Below are 14,854 nucleotides of genomic sequence, written 5' to 3'. Positions count from 1 at the left end.
GACGTGAGTTTGAATGAACTCCGGGAGTTGGTGATGGACAGGGAGGCCTGGTGTGCTGCAATTCATGGGGTCGCAAAGAGTCAGACATGACTGAGCGACTGAACTGAACTGCACTGAAAAAAAGACTCGTTCGGTTATAAGTAGATAAGAAAACTGACCAAAATTTGCTTCAGCTCAGTTCAGTTCAGTCGCTCAGTAGTGTCCAACTCTTTGCGACCCCATGAATCACAGCACGCCAGACCTCCCTGTCCATCACCAACTCCAGTCTGTTGTTCCATGTCCAGTTCTAACTATTGCTTCCTGACCTGCATACAGATTTCTTAAGAGGCAGGTCAGGTGGTCTGGTATTCCCATCTCTTTCAGAATGTTCCACAGTTTATTGTGATCCACACAGTCAAAGGCTTTGGCATAGTCAATAAGGCAGAAATAGATGTTTTCCTGGAACTCTCTTGCTTTTTCCATGATCCAGCAGATGTTGGCAACTTGATCTCTTGTTCCTCTGCCTTTTCTAAAACCAGCTTGAACATCAGGTGTTCATGGTTCATGTATTGCTGAAGCCTGGCTTGGAGAATTTTGAGCATTACTTTACTAGCATGTGAGATGCGTGCAAGTGTGTGGTAGTTTGAGCATTCTTTGGCATTGCCTTTCTTTGGAATTGGAACGAAAACTGTAGATATTATTTCTTTTAGACTCATACAGAGCCACCAAAGATCTGGTTTCATTTTCTCCATCTGTTAAAATCTCAATCAATGCACGAGTGCTAAGTTTCTTTGTCATGTCTGACTCTTTTGCAACCCCATGAACTGCAGCCCGCCAGGCTCCTCTGTCTGAAGGATATTCCATGCAAGAATACTGGAGTGGGTTGCCATGCTCTCCTCCATGGGCTCTTCCCAACCCAGGGATCACACTGACATCTTTCATAACTCCTCCATTGGCCAGAAGGTTGTTTACTGCTACACCACCTGGTAAGCCCACCAGTCAATGGTTTGAGTCTATTTTCAAACAGGATCTCTTTTGAGGTCTCATCGTCCCTGTGAACAGCATCCATGGTTGCAGTCTTCTAGGTTCATGTCTAAGTAAGAAGAAAAAATAAGAAAGAGTCAAATGAAATCTTTGGCCTAAGTCTCATGGGGCAGGGTTGGACAGCATGCCCATCCCTGAAAGAATCTCTTAATGGGATGTGATGATAGCTTAAGCCAACCCAGGCTTTTCTTAGAGTTAACAGGGAGTTACAATCAAAGCAAGCAACCTGAAAGTGGAGGAAAGATAGCTCCCCCAGGAAATTCAGAGGTGTGTTTCTAGGAGAAAAGTGAGAAGATTGAGAGTTCATGTAGGTTCATGTAGGTCTTTTCTGTTAGACTCTAGATGAATTCAATTCATGTATCTTTTCAGAAGTTCTCAGATGTAAGGAATAATTATGCTCTAAATTGTACCCTAGAGATCATTAAAGGCTCACTTTGTTGAAACAGCTAATTTTGAAATAGCAGAAATATCAAAATGGGCTACTTATGATTCAATATGTATTCTCCTCTTCTTCCTTAAAATTGAACATTGATTTTATTCCAGGTTCTTTTTTATCCAGCTAAAAGAATTAATTTCCCATCCTCTCTTTAAGCCAAGTATGGTCAGTTAACATCTGACTAATACTGTTGAAGTGGAGTGTTTTATAGAACTTCAGTAAAGACTTCATAGAAGAAACTCACTTGGGAAGAGCACTTTATGCTCACCACCCTCACCCCTAAACCCTTTCTGTTGACTTACATGCACATAAGACCCTAGAATTCCAGCAATTCTTTAAATCATGAGGCAATATTAAGGATGAAATCTCCAGACTAGGATAAAGAAGCAGTAAGTGCAAAGTAACTTAAGTGAGTGCCTCAGGATCATGAAGCCACCACACCAGTCCTAATCTGTTTATTCCTGAATTATTTCTTGCAAGGAAGGAATAATGTACAGCTTGAACCACTGCTACTTGGAATTTTCTGGTATATGTGCATCCAGACCTAACCCAAAGACATTCAAGTTTATAACATTCATGTTCCTGGAGACCAAAGGCCTATTTATATAATTTCCAGAAACCACTTGCAACATGAAGTTATTACTATTTTATGTCAAGAGCCTCGGCGTTGCAATTTCCCGTATACTTTGGACTCTAAATCACTGGTGTTCCAAATGTCTAGATTAGGAGCTAGGCCATTCACCAGGAAATATACATTATGCCTGCAAGCCTAAAAATCTGCTTGTTCCAGACACTTGCCCTGTAGCCACTTCAACTCCCTGATATTGTTCATTTTGCTACTACATTTAAATCTGGAACATTATTTCCAAAAGTTTCCAATTACAAAAATACATGTAGAGATGAAAAAAGAAGAAGACTTTCTTATATGTCTTCTAGCTCTCTCATTCCTTGTTTTTATAAGGCCATCTTAAATGCTTTTTTTGTAAACATACTCACTTACATCTATGGGCCCTGAACAGGGAATAAGTACATAATGATCTCAGTTCAGTTCAGTTCAGTCACTCTGTCGTGTCCAACTCTTTGTGGCCCCATGGACTGCAGCAGGCGAGGCTTCCCTGTCCATCACCAACTCCCGGAGCTTACCTAAACACATGTCCATTGAGTCAGTGATGCCATCCAACCATTTCATCCTCTGTCATCCCCTTCTCCTCCTGCCTTCAATCATACCTAGCATCAGGGTCTTTTCAAATGAGTCAGTTCTTCACATCAAGTGGCCAAAGTATTGGAGTTTCAGCTTCAACATCAGTCTTTCCAGTGAATATTCAGGGCCGATCTCCTTTAGAATGGACTGGTTGGATCTCCTTGCAGTCCAAGGGACTCTCAAGAGTCTTCTCCAACACCACAGTTCAAAAGCATCAGTTCTTCAGCGCTCAGCTTTCTTTATATTCCAGTGGTCTAAACCTATTGAAATCAGACTCTAAATAATTGAGGGTATAATTTGAGAAGGAAAGTTCTGGGCATCGGCCTCACAGAGGGGTGGTGATGTTGATTTGTGGTATCGAAGTACAGGTTTCTGAAACAGAGAGAAAAAAGTCCTGTAAAAGGGAATGAAACACTAGTTTGGGTCCTAGAGGATAATCTGAGTTTTAAAGTATTGTGAGACTGATGTAATTACACAGGGTGGTGCAAAGAAGGAACTTTAAGATTTACCCAGAGTCAAAGGTAGACATAAGAAAGAATGGAACTGTATGAAAAGAGATTTCAATAAAAAAGGGTGAGGCCCAGGATGAGAAACAAACCCAGAGCTCAGTGTCTTCAATAACAGGCAATAAGAGAATAATTAAGCTCAAGTAAGAAAACTAGAAGAGAGAGGGCTGTGGTGATATATTAGTTTTTGATTGCTGCTGTAATAAATTTCCATAAACTGGTCAGCTTAAAACAACCCTCATTTATCTCACAGTTCTGTAGGTTAGAAATCTGACCTGTGTCTCACTAAGCTAAAATCAAAGTGTTAGCAGCTTCCTTATGGGATTGATTTCCCTTCCACCACAGCTCTCTCTGGGGGCTTCCCAGGTAGCTGAGGGGTAAAGAATCTGGCTGCCAAGCAAGAGACGTGGGTTCATTTCCTGGATCAGGAAGATCCCCTGAAGAAGGAAATAGCAACCGGCTCTAGTATTCTTGCATGGGAAATCCCCAGCTTTGTGGGCTACAGTTCATGGGGTCACAAATGAGTCAGACACAATTTAGCAACTAAATAGCAACACCAAAAAGGCCGCTCTCCTGCAGCGTCTGTCTGGTCACAGAGACAGTTTCTGTTTTTAAGGGTTCACATGACTAGATGATGCCTATCCAGATAATCTTAAATAATCTGCAAAGTCATTTTTGCAGAGATTACAGAAATTAGGATGTAAACATCTTTGGGAAACCACCCTGCCTGCTGCAGGTACCAATAGATAAAACAGCCAGTGAATTTGCTGTAGTTAGGGAGAGAATTCAGAGCCTCCATTGTTTTTCTGGTACATTCAGAGAATATCCAGCATGTCATGGAATTCAGGGAGGTGAACAGTTATTTATCACGTCATTTACTCTCTGTTCTCAGATTTTAAAACCTCTGGTCATCTCAGACAACACCTAAATTAACATAATTAACACAAAGTTAAATATAATTACACAGAGTCCTAAGAAAATTTGGTAACACTTTCCCCACACAAGAATTTAAAAGAATTGACAAAATGACTTGCTGTTAAGTATATCTCTTTCAATCTCTTATTCATCTATGGTCGTGGAAAGCTATCGTGTTTCACGCATAACCTTCTTTGCATTATATTTTATTAAATGCCATTTATAAAAGTGTGCAAATTGATTGAGATCGATTCATTGCATATGTTGAAGCAGTAAGATTTTTAGGTGATAAGTATAATTAACACGAGAATACCACCGAAAGTGCTGATATACTATAATTTCTATGCATTTATCATCACTATCTGTACAAAATAACTCAAGGTTTAATATCTCCAATTTTCATAAACTCAAATGATTGTAACTCAGAGCTCTGCAGTTTCTCTTTTGTTTGTTAACTGAGGCCCCAAGAGTGTCACTGAAGTCGGTGTAATTTCTGACTGCTTTATTGGGGTATAAAGATCTAACTGATCAGCCTAAGTTCTATAATTATATTAGGGAGTACATGAAAAATTCTCAGTGGAGAAGTGAAAGATGGGGGAGCAAAAGATGTTTTACTTAGATCAGATCAGATCAGATCAGATTAGGCGCTCAGTCGTGTCCAACTCTTTGCAACCCCATGAATTGCAGCATGCCAGGCCTCCCTGTCCACTCAGACTCACGTTCATCGAGTCCATGATGCCATCCAGCCATCTCATCCTCTGTCGTCCCCTTCTCCTCCTGCCCACAATCCCTCCCAGCATCAGAATCTTTTCCAATGAGTCAACTCTTCACATGAGGTGGCCAAAGTACCAGAGCTTCAGCTTTAGCATCACTCCTTCCAAAGAAATCCCAGGGCTGATCTTCAGAATGGACTGGTTGGATATCCTTGCAGTGCAAGGGACTCTCAAGAGTCTTCTCCAACACCACAGCTCAAAAGCATCAATTCTTTGGCACTCAGCCTTCTTCACAGTCCAACTCTCACATCCATACATGACCCAGGAAAAACCATAGCCTTGACTAGACGGACCTTTGTTGCAAAGTAATGTCTCTGCTTTTCAATATGCTATCTAGGTTGGTCATAACTTTTCTTCCAATAAGTAAGTGTCTTTTCATTTCATGGCTGCAATCACCATCTGCCGTGATTTTGGAGCCCCCCAAAATAAAGTCTGATACTGTTTCCACTGTTTCCCCATCTATTTCCCATGAAGTGATGGGACCAGATGCCATGATCTTTGTTTTCTGAATGTTGAGCTTTAAGCCAACTTTTTACTTATATAGATTTAATTAACTTTTAATGATTAATATTATTCAGGAGTTCTCTCTTTTTTAATAAGCATGAGTATTGTTTTAGAAAACTATTTCAATCAAATATTAAGAACTGATATTTGAAATTCAGGAGGGAGAGGACATAGGCATATATATGGCTGATTCATGTTGATGTTTGGCAGAAACCAACACGATATTGACCAACTATCCTTCAATTAAAAACAAATAAATTTAAGAATAAAAAAGATCTCTTAAAAAAAAAAAAAACAGAACTGACATTTTAATGGATATCAATACCTGATAATCTGCTTGGAAATTGAAAAGTGAAATAACTCTTGGCTAAAATTCAAAAGTAATTAAACTCCCCAATGGGGGCTTCATAATTCTAAACCATTGCTTCCTTCCTTGGTGTTCCTCACTGGCTGCCAGGAACAATTTCTTTTTGGACCCTGTAGATAGTCAGAGGGCTTCCCAGCTGGTACTAGTGGTAAAGAACCCGCCTGCCAATGCAGGAAACGTAAGAGACATGGGTTCGATCCCTGGGTCAGGAAGATCCCCTGGAGGAGGGCATGGCAACCCACTCCAGTAGTCTTGCCTGTAAAAGCCCATGGGTACAGGAGCCTGGTGGGCTACCGTCCATAGGGTCATAAAGAGTCAGACTCGATTGAAGTGACTTAGCATGCACTCATGCTCACAGATAGTCAGAGACCAAGGCTGTGACTAAAAGCAAGTGGCACATTAGGTGGTGAGTGAGCTGTGGACAAAGCCATCATGGCAAGTGACCACCAGCCAAAATGGCTGGGAGAGTAATAGACTGAAAGTCAGGGTCCTGGCATAGGTTCCATGAGAGCTGTCAATCATAAGAGTCAGGGAGGAATCATTGAGTGGTAGCTGGATGAAATTCCTCAGCTAAATAGTCACGGGTTCTTCTATCCTCTCCTTAGGTTGTATGAGAACACTAAAATCAGCTTTAATTTTTAAAATGATTAATCTATATTAGTCACAGTGTTCCCATGGTGGGTCCCCAGACACACCTGCATCAGAAACTTCTGAGTTTAAAATGTAGACATTTAGACCCCAATGCATACTTGCTGAGTAAATCTCTGAGTAGAGATACAGGAATCACTATATTTTAGCAAACTTCTATGGATTTATTTCCACATTAAAAATTTGGTTCTATGTGTAATATATTTTTCAGAATAAATCATTGTTTTTATGTCTACCCAACTTGAGAAAGCTTCAAGAGATAGGATGTATAGGAAAATGATGATAAATTACTCTAGAGCTAAATATGGATGATCTTAGAAGTCAGAGGTCATACCAAGGGACTTCTTTAAAAACTAAACTTCCTAAGTTTGGTTGGGAAAGAGAAGGCGGTGAGACACTCACTCACTTTGTATCTGTGGACTAATGCTTCCAGCCTGATATACCTCCAAGAACAAATATAAAAGAGAATAGCTGGATGAAATATAACCATAGAAAATATTTAAAAATAAAATCCTATAGATGGAGTTTATTATTGATTCACATTCTTGAATCTTTCAAAAAGTTTTTTACAATAGCCATTAAATTGCACTGAAAAACTCACTCAAGAAAGGGATGATCAATAATAAAACACTTAAAGTGTGTGGCTGTGTCAAGTCCCTGGCTGAGAGAGAGGATTCATGGGTTCTGGACCCAGACATCTCACTTAACCTTCCTGGGCCCTGGGTTCCTTCCCCTGTGAAATGAATATCCTGAGCTCAATGAGGGGCTTCCCGAATGGCTCACCGGTAAAAAAAATCTGCCTGCAATGCAGGAGATGTGGGTTCGATCTCTGGGTCAGGAAGGTTCCTTCCCTAGAGGAAGAAATAGCAATCTGCTCCAGTATTCCTACCTGAGAAATCTCATGGACAGAGTGCCTGGAGAGCTACAGTCCATAGGGTCGCAAAGAGCCAGACATGACTGAGCACACTGCACAGCATAGCACAGAGCTCAGCGATCTCTGTTTAATTAAAGGAGTTTTGCTTTTCCTCTTCCTTGTCCGTTTTTTTTCTGAACAGTCACCTGAGAAAGATTAGATGAGTCAGAGGAATATAACCTCCATGAAGACACAAATAAACACAAAGTACAAACTGGATTCAGAAGGGAATATTTACATCCTTCCAAAGTCAGCCAGTCAGTCAGTTCAGTCGCTCAGTCAGTTGTGTCTGACTGTTTGTGACCCCATGAACCGCAGCACACCAGGCCTCCCTGTCCATCACCAACTCCCAAAGTACCTTTCCAAAAAATGCCTACTGATTACCCAAAAAAATTATGAATTAATTTGTATGGGAGAAGCCTGGCCAATCCCCTTAATGAAGTGATCAAAATGAATATAATCAATAACAAGACAGATCAACATGAATGCCCAGGTGAAGGCAGAGAAGGGACCACAGTATCAATTCTGTAATAGGCCTGCCAAGTATATACCATATGAATCTAATCATGGGAACACATTAGACAAACAAAATTGAGGGGCATTTTACAAAATTATTGGTTTCTAATATTCAGAAGTGTCAAGATCAATAAAAGCACAGAAAGACCAAAGCATTGCTTCACACTAAAGAACACAATGCAATCTGTGATCTCAAGCTGTATCTTTTTGCTACAGAGGTGTGGTTGAGACAATTGAAACTTGAATGGATATGATGATCAAATGGTAGTAATTCCTTACATATTAAAAAAATTAAAAAGCTGACACCAAGTGAAATGAAACCAAATTTTCCTTCAAATAAATATTATTAGATTCTAATTCATCAAATCCTCTTATTGGTTTATTTAAAAAAATAAATTATTATTCAATTAATATAATTCATGTTACCCTTCCTTATTTGTGAATTACATAAATGTCACCAGGTCTTGAAACAGTGTCTGGAATACTAGCTGAGTATAAATATTTTGCATTAATAAATGTAAAAAGATATTAAAAGGCACTCTGTCTGAGTTGAAATGATAAGTGAAAACAGTAAGTGTTAGGTAATCACACATTTTAAAAACACATTCATGCAGGATTTGTTAGTAGGGAGTCCATACCAATTGTTGACTGTAATCAATGCATCCCAAATAACCAATGCAGGAAATGTGATGGCTTTGAAGAATATTTAGTGAAAAATAAAATTCCTATAAAAGATATTTCTGGGTGTTGGGGGAACTATTCCTTGATGCAAGTCAAGTAAGAAGATTCAGTGGAAAGTTCAAGCTTAAAACTTGAAGATAAGATTGTTTGAATTATTTAGAATCAGAACGTTAATAACTTAGAATGAACTTTTGAGAAGTGAAAATGTGTTAGTCACTCAGTCATGTCTGACTGTTTGTGACCCCATGGACTGTAGCCCACCAGGCTCCTCTGTCTGTGGAATTCTCCAGGCAAGAATACTGGAGCGGGTTGCCATTTCCTTCTCCGGGGGATCTTCCCAACCCAGGGATCAAACTGGGGTCTCCTGCATTGTAGGCAGATTATTTACCATCTGAACCACTGGGGAAGCTTTAAAATAACAATAATGAGAAAAATCTGATTCCCATTTGAAATATCCAGGAGTAAGGAATGTTAGAGAGATCATTTCCTATTTGAAAAATGGTCTTGTTGAAACTGAGAAGGACCCTACAGGGCCTTCCTAGGGACACATAACTCCTTTTTTTAATGTCCCCCACTTCCTGTTTAGCCTCCTAGGCCTTTCCTCCAGTTCCAAAGAGTAAATTCAATCAGAGAAGTGAGAAAATGCAGAAACAAAGAACAGCAGTCAAGCAAGACACAGTAATAGTTTAGCCATAAAACAAAGTCAAGGATCTTTAATTTCTTTCAAGGGTTATAGGCAATCCTGAGCAATATCTCTTGAGTTGTTTTGCAGATACTGAAACCTCTACCAGGTGGAGAATGGTAACTGTATGCAGACCACCAGTAGACCCTATTTGGGTTGGAACCAGAAAGCTGGCGATTGAGATTCCAGAAACATCATTGTTTTCTCATCACCAACCTGTGAGAGAATTGTACATGATCTCATCACACACCCTGAGACCCTCTCTCTCACAGTTTCTAAAATCCTTACCTGAAAGCAAGGATCTCTCTCTCTATAAAGACCTTTCGTTTTGTACAACTCCATGGAGGGCCCTTCTAGTTGCTAGAAGGCATGCTTCTTGTTATACGAATCACCTGGTGGTTTAGTCACTAAGTCGTGTCTGACTCTGTGACCCCCATGGACTGTAGCCCGCCAGGCTCCTCTGTCCACAGGATTCTCCCTGCAAGAATATTGGAGTGGGTTGCAGTTTACATGAATCACCTAATGAAGCCAATTAGATCTTCACATGCATTTGGCTGGAATTTTTTGTCTTTTAAGAAAAATTATATGTGATGTGAGAAATTCAAGATTCTTATAGGTCTAAAACAAAATATCAGCCTTGAGGAATAGGCACATAGAAAAGTAACTTGTTATTTCCTAGGCAAGAATACTAGAGTGGTTTGCCGTTTTTCTCTCCAGGGGATCTTCCCCACCCAGGGATCAAACCCTCTTTTCTTTATTGCAGAGAGATTCTTTACCACTAAACCACCTGAGAAGTCCTAAAAAGTAAATTGCTAGATCCCAGATTAAGGAAGGGATTGTCTGATTTCAGAAGAATCCTATCACAAAACAAAATTCCTTCACTGGTGACCTCTACTATGAAGTTTCAAGCAAGAGTGAACTAAAGTTCCCTGGGGGAAAAATACTGCATCACCTATACAGCTAGAGAGGGGAGGGAAGGAATTTAAATTTTTCCTCAGTAACCCATGGTGCATATTTTTACGTGGACTTTTATTAATTCAGGTTGTTTCTTTTCTGCAGGTTGAAAAAGAGATTAAATATAATTTTAACAACACATTTACAGGCAAAAATGCCTGCTTTCAACATACTAGAGCTAAGACATTTCCATTACCTATAAAACTAGAGTGGGGAGGGAAGGAATTTAAATTTTTCCTCAGTAACCCATGGTGCATATTTTTACATGGACTTATATTAATTCAAGTTGTTTATTTTCTACAGGTTGAAAAAGAGATTAAACATAATTTTAACAACACATTTACAGCTAAAAATACCTGCTTTCAACATACTAGAGCTAAGATATTTCTATTACCTAAAAAAGTTAACATTTTTAAAAGGACATGAATAAATATAAATAGAAAATACATTCTAATATAGTAGCCTTTTGCTAAAAACTGGGTTTTTCCAAAATGATAATCAAATTTGTGTCAAAACCAGTTTTGAATGTTAAATATGCCTAAAGCAAGGCAATGCCATTAAAAATCAAGTTCATATGTTTTCAATCTTATTTAGCTAAAACATATACATTAAATTTACATATGTTTTAAAATCAATTTCTCATGTATTAATACTTGCTTGGAAGCATATTTAAAGTTGATATTTTAACTGAAGTCCTATTTTTAAAATCCCTTAAATCTTTTTCTCCTATCGTTGTTCATTTGTTGAAATTTTTGCAACTCAGCTCATTTTAAATAAAAGATAAAGTATACAAGCCCAAACTTAAAATAATGTCACTATCATTACTTTTCTTATCCTCTTGATCATGTAATTTAGTTTGCAGCTTACTCATTGGTATAACCAATATCTACCATGATAATAATAACTAGATTTTTAAAAACCTTAACAAGTGATAAGGATGTCTTTGTTTCACATGTACCAATATATACTTTCCTCAGAGAAACTTTATGACATAGTTATTAATACCATTCTTCTTTTAAACAGGAGAAAACTGGCCCTTTGAAGATATTAACCAGTTCACCAATAATCACACAGCTAACAAGTGAAACAACAAAGATTTGAGCCCAGGAAGCATGGTTTCTGATGGGGTTTTATTACTATCTTATTGTTGGTGTCACCTAATCACACCGAAAATCATTAGCTGACTCTCTTATATAATAGAAATATCCTGAAAATCATGGAATTTTATCGTCTGATAATACATTGGATTATTTTAAATATGTAGTCCTACTAAAAACAGAGCAATTTAATACAGATTAATGAGTCTTGTGCTTACAAAATTATAATGGTCTAGAAATTACAAACTTCTGCTATGAAAAATCTAACAAAGATTGATAAAATAACTCAAAATGCTCTCTCAAATAACTAGATGACCTTGCAGAAAGTAAAGGAAAAAGCTCCAGCTGGACATAATCAGGGGGCAAGCATCACGAAATTAAGCTAGCATTATTCCTTACCCTGCCTGCAGTCTGCTACACACGGCAGGCTATTGCTTTAGGAGCTTGCTTCCGACATAAAAGGTCCCCCATCCATTAAACCATTGTTATCTCTGTCACTGACTCTGGACTTTCTCTTTGGTCTAGGGGCTGGGCAAGTACAAGGTTTACCAGCCTGTGGAGTGCAGACCAACAAATGACTACAGGAGAAAAAGACACTCTATAGAGGCAAACAGTGAAGCTAGTGAAGTGTCATGATTGACTTGGCTTTGGCACTAAGTGAAGACTTGTTGTAAATAGGACCTTCATTGAGATGACATAGTCAAAGTCTGACTACAGATGTTTTGTTATCTAAATCTGCTATGTGTATTCAGTTCAAAATATATGTCAAGAATTGCAGTTTATATCTGACCTAGGTCTATTTACATGCAATAAAAATTCTCCCTGGAAAAATCAATAACCAATACATAATGTCAACAAATATGAGCTCTGAATAAAAAATCATGCCAAACACAAAGGAAAACATGCTATCATAAATGAGAATAGAAAAAAACAATAATATGAAAAATTTTTTAACTCAGATACCAAAAATGTTTAAAAATGAACACTAAAGAGGTATGCTTAATTAATTAAAGAAAATGAGAAAGAATTGAAAATATACTAGGATAAAAAGACTACCAGAATATAGAGGAGGAAGTTAGATATATTTAGTAAAAGATTAGAAAAAAAGTTATAGGAAAGAATCAACATTATTAAAATCAACAATTTAATGAGTTGCTGAGTAATGGTTTCAAACAGCTAGAGAGAGCTGGTAAATGGGAGAAAGGTCAGAAGAAATCACAAAAAAAGTTGCAGAGATAAAGAAATAAAAGATATTAATATAAAGGAAATGTAAGAGGCATGGAGGATAGAGTTAGAAGATTCAAAATATGATTTAAACAGATACCAGGCAAAATAAGTTTACATGATATAAAAACAATATTTAGAGAGGTAATATCTGAATTTCCTAGTACTGAGTAAAATAATAAATGTAACATTTGGAAAACAAGGATTTCCAAATAACCTACATTAGAAGAATTCCTAGCTAAACAAATCATGGTAAAAATGCAAAGTACAAAGACCTTAACAGCAGCCATTAAAAAAATTTACAAAGGCATGGTGATTAGCATGACAAATTCTAAAGAGAAATAATGTAACAATAAGGAGCTAAATATACTTCAAAGTTCAGAGACAAATTTTATCTAATTTTATTGGTTACTCAGGAAACCTATTTTCAAGCATGAAAGTGAGTAAAGACATTTTCAAATAAATAAAAACTCTCAAAAGAGCTTCTGAATGATCCAATAAAAGAAGGAAACAAATTTGCAGAAGGATCGGAAATGGGAATGATACTGGTGAGCAGAGAGAATAATCACGCATGTATATTCAAAGATAAATCAATGGTGTTAAAATAATAATCATCAATAGATTTGACTTACATAACAAGACTGAGTTAAAGTATCAGATAACAACTGTCTGTATTGTTAGCTATTCAGGTTCCTGACTGTCATTCAGTCCTATTATTTAAGCCCTTTCGCTTCTTTCACTGATTCTAGCTCTAGTTTTCTATCTGTTGGTTTGTTTGTTTCTACCTCAGAGAGAAAAGGGAGCAGTTAAGAGTTAAAGTCATCCTATATCCTTGTATTACTCCAGTGGTATGTAAAGAGGTTGGCTTTATTAAATATTCATTTAAATGTTGAGGGTAACTACTAAAAGAGTATAAAGCCTCAAATAAAGTAGAGAGGAAAATGCAAGCATTTTAGAAAAAATGCAAGACAAGAACTCTGAGGGGAGAGAGAAGTAAAGCATGATAAATAGAGCCGTGCAAAATGAGAGTGTCAAAATTAAACTAGTCAGTAACTTCAGAAATTGTCCAAATAACATAATAGCTGTGTCTTTAACAAGACCTCTTCTCTCTGTCTCAGGTACACACACACATACACACACACACACACACACAGAGTTATGGGATGTAAGGAGAGAATTTTAAGTGGCCTTGAAGGGAGAAGATGGACTTTTAAATTTTTTTTTTCTTCTTCTGTCTAACTGAAAGGAGAATATGATGCTGGAGACCTCTTGAACTGTGAGGTGGAAGCAATACATTGAAGATGACAAAGCAACAAATTAGAAGGCGTCCAGTTTTCTCACAACATGGAGCCCTGGGTTGCCTCCCTTCAGGTTTCATTTTTTAGGTTGTGATCTACCTTTGGGAGGAAGTCCTGCACTCTCCCGGGAAGTGTGCCAAAGGACATTTGTGCGGGGGACACCACAGTCCTGAAGACCTAGAACATGGTCTAGACTTGATCAGAAGGAAAACCCTGCTAGAGGAAATCCAGAGCAGACCCTCTAAAGAAGGGTGGTCCAGGATAGATCTATGGTACGTGGACCTAGGGGTGCTAAGAGCTCCCACATACTTTTGATGAGGGATAAATGAGGTAACATAAAGGAAAGGCATGACTCAGTGTCCAACACACAGGAAGCGCTCAATGACTGTAACAGTAACAATTCTGTGTCGGGCATTGTCTTGAGTACAGGACCAAGACTGACTCCTGAATTCTGTTTCCATTACCTAGGTCCTTTCTCCACCTTGTCTAGTGTTCCTCGCTCTAACTTTTCTCTCCTCAACATTTTTGTTACTGTTTAAGCCTAGGAGAGCATTGTTTCAGCCTCTCCTAAGAATGCGATCCCTTATAGGACAACATGGTAATGTAGCTGCAGGGAACGTTCACCTGTGCAAAGCATGTAACCTATTCCAAACTGAATCTCCTCTACATCAAACCTAACCTAGTGGAGTTCACAGCTCTTCAAAGCCAACTCAATGAGCATAAACTCTCAATTCAACACTAGACTTCCAGGAATGATTAACTACAGTAAAATATGAGGATCAACAATGAAAAAAATAAATCCATGAAGCTTGGTCCTGCAAATTCAATCAGGGACAAATCCTCAGGCTAAACCTTTAGATCAAACTGGAGTTTTTTGAAATTGCAATTTGTGAAGGATGGCTCTTGCCAGTTGCCTTTAAATCCAGTCAGCCAGCTAATTAAATTTCTAGTTCCCAAAATGCTTCCAATAAACAGAATCCAAAATAATAATACACTTTCATATTTCCTCAGCATTCTACAGCAAAACACATTTATAACCATCTCTTATGGCCAGCAATGGTTATAGAAGTTCCGACTAATATCTTCATGTGACAATAACCCACTGAAATTATTTTA

This window comes from Capricornis sumatraensis, chromosome 22 (assembly GCF_032405125.1).
Source record: "Capricornis sumatraensis isolate serow.1 chromosome 22, serow.2, whole genome shotgun sequence".
In the NCBI taxonomy this organism is placed as follows: Eukaryota; Metazoa; Chordata; class Mammalia; order Artiodactyla; family Bovidae; genus Capricornis; species Capricornis sumatraensis.
Note: the sequence above shows the minus strand (reverse complement) of the source record.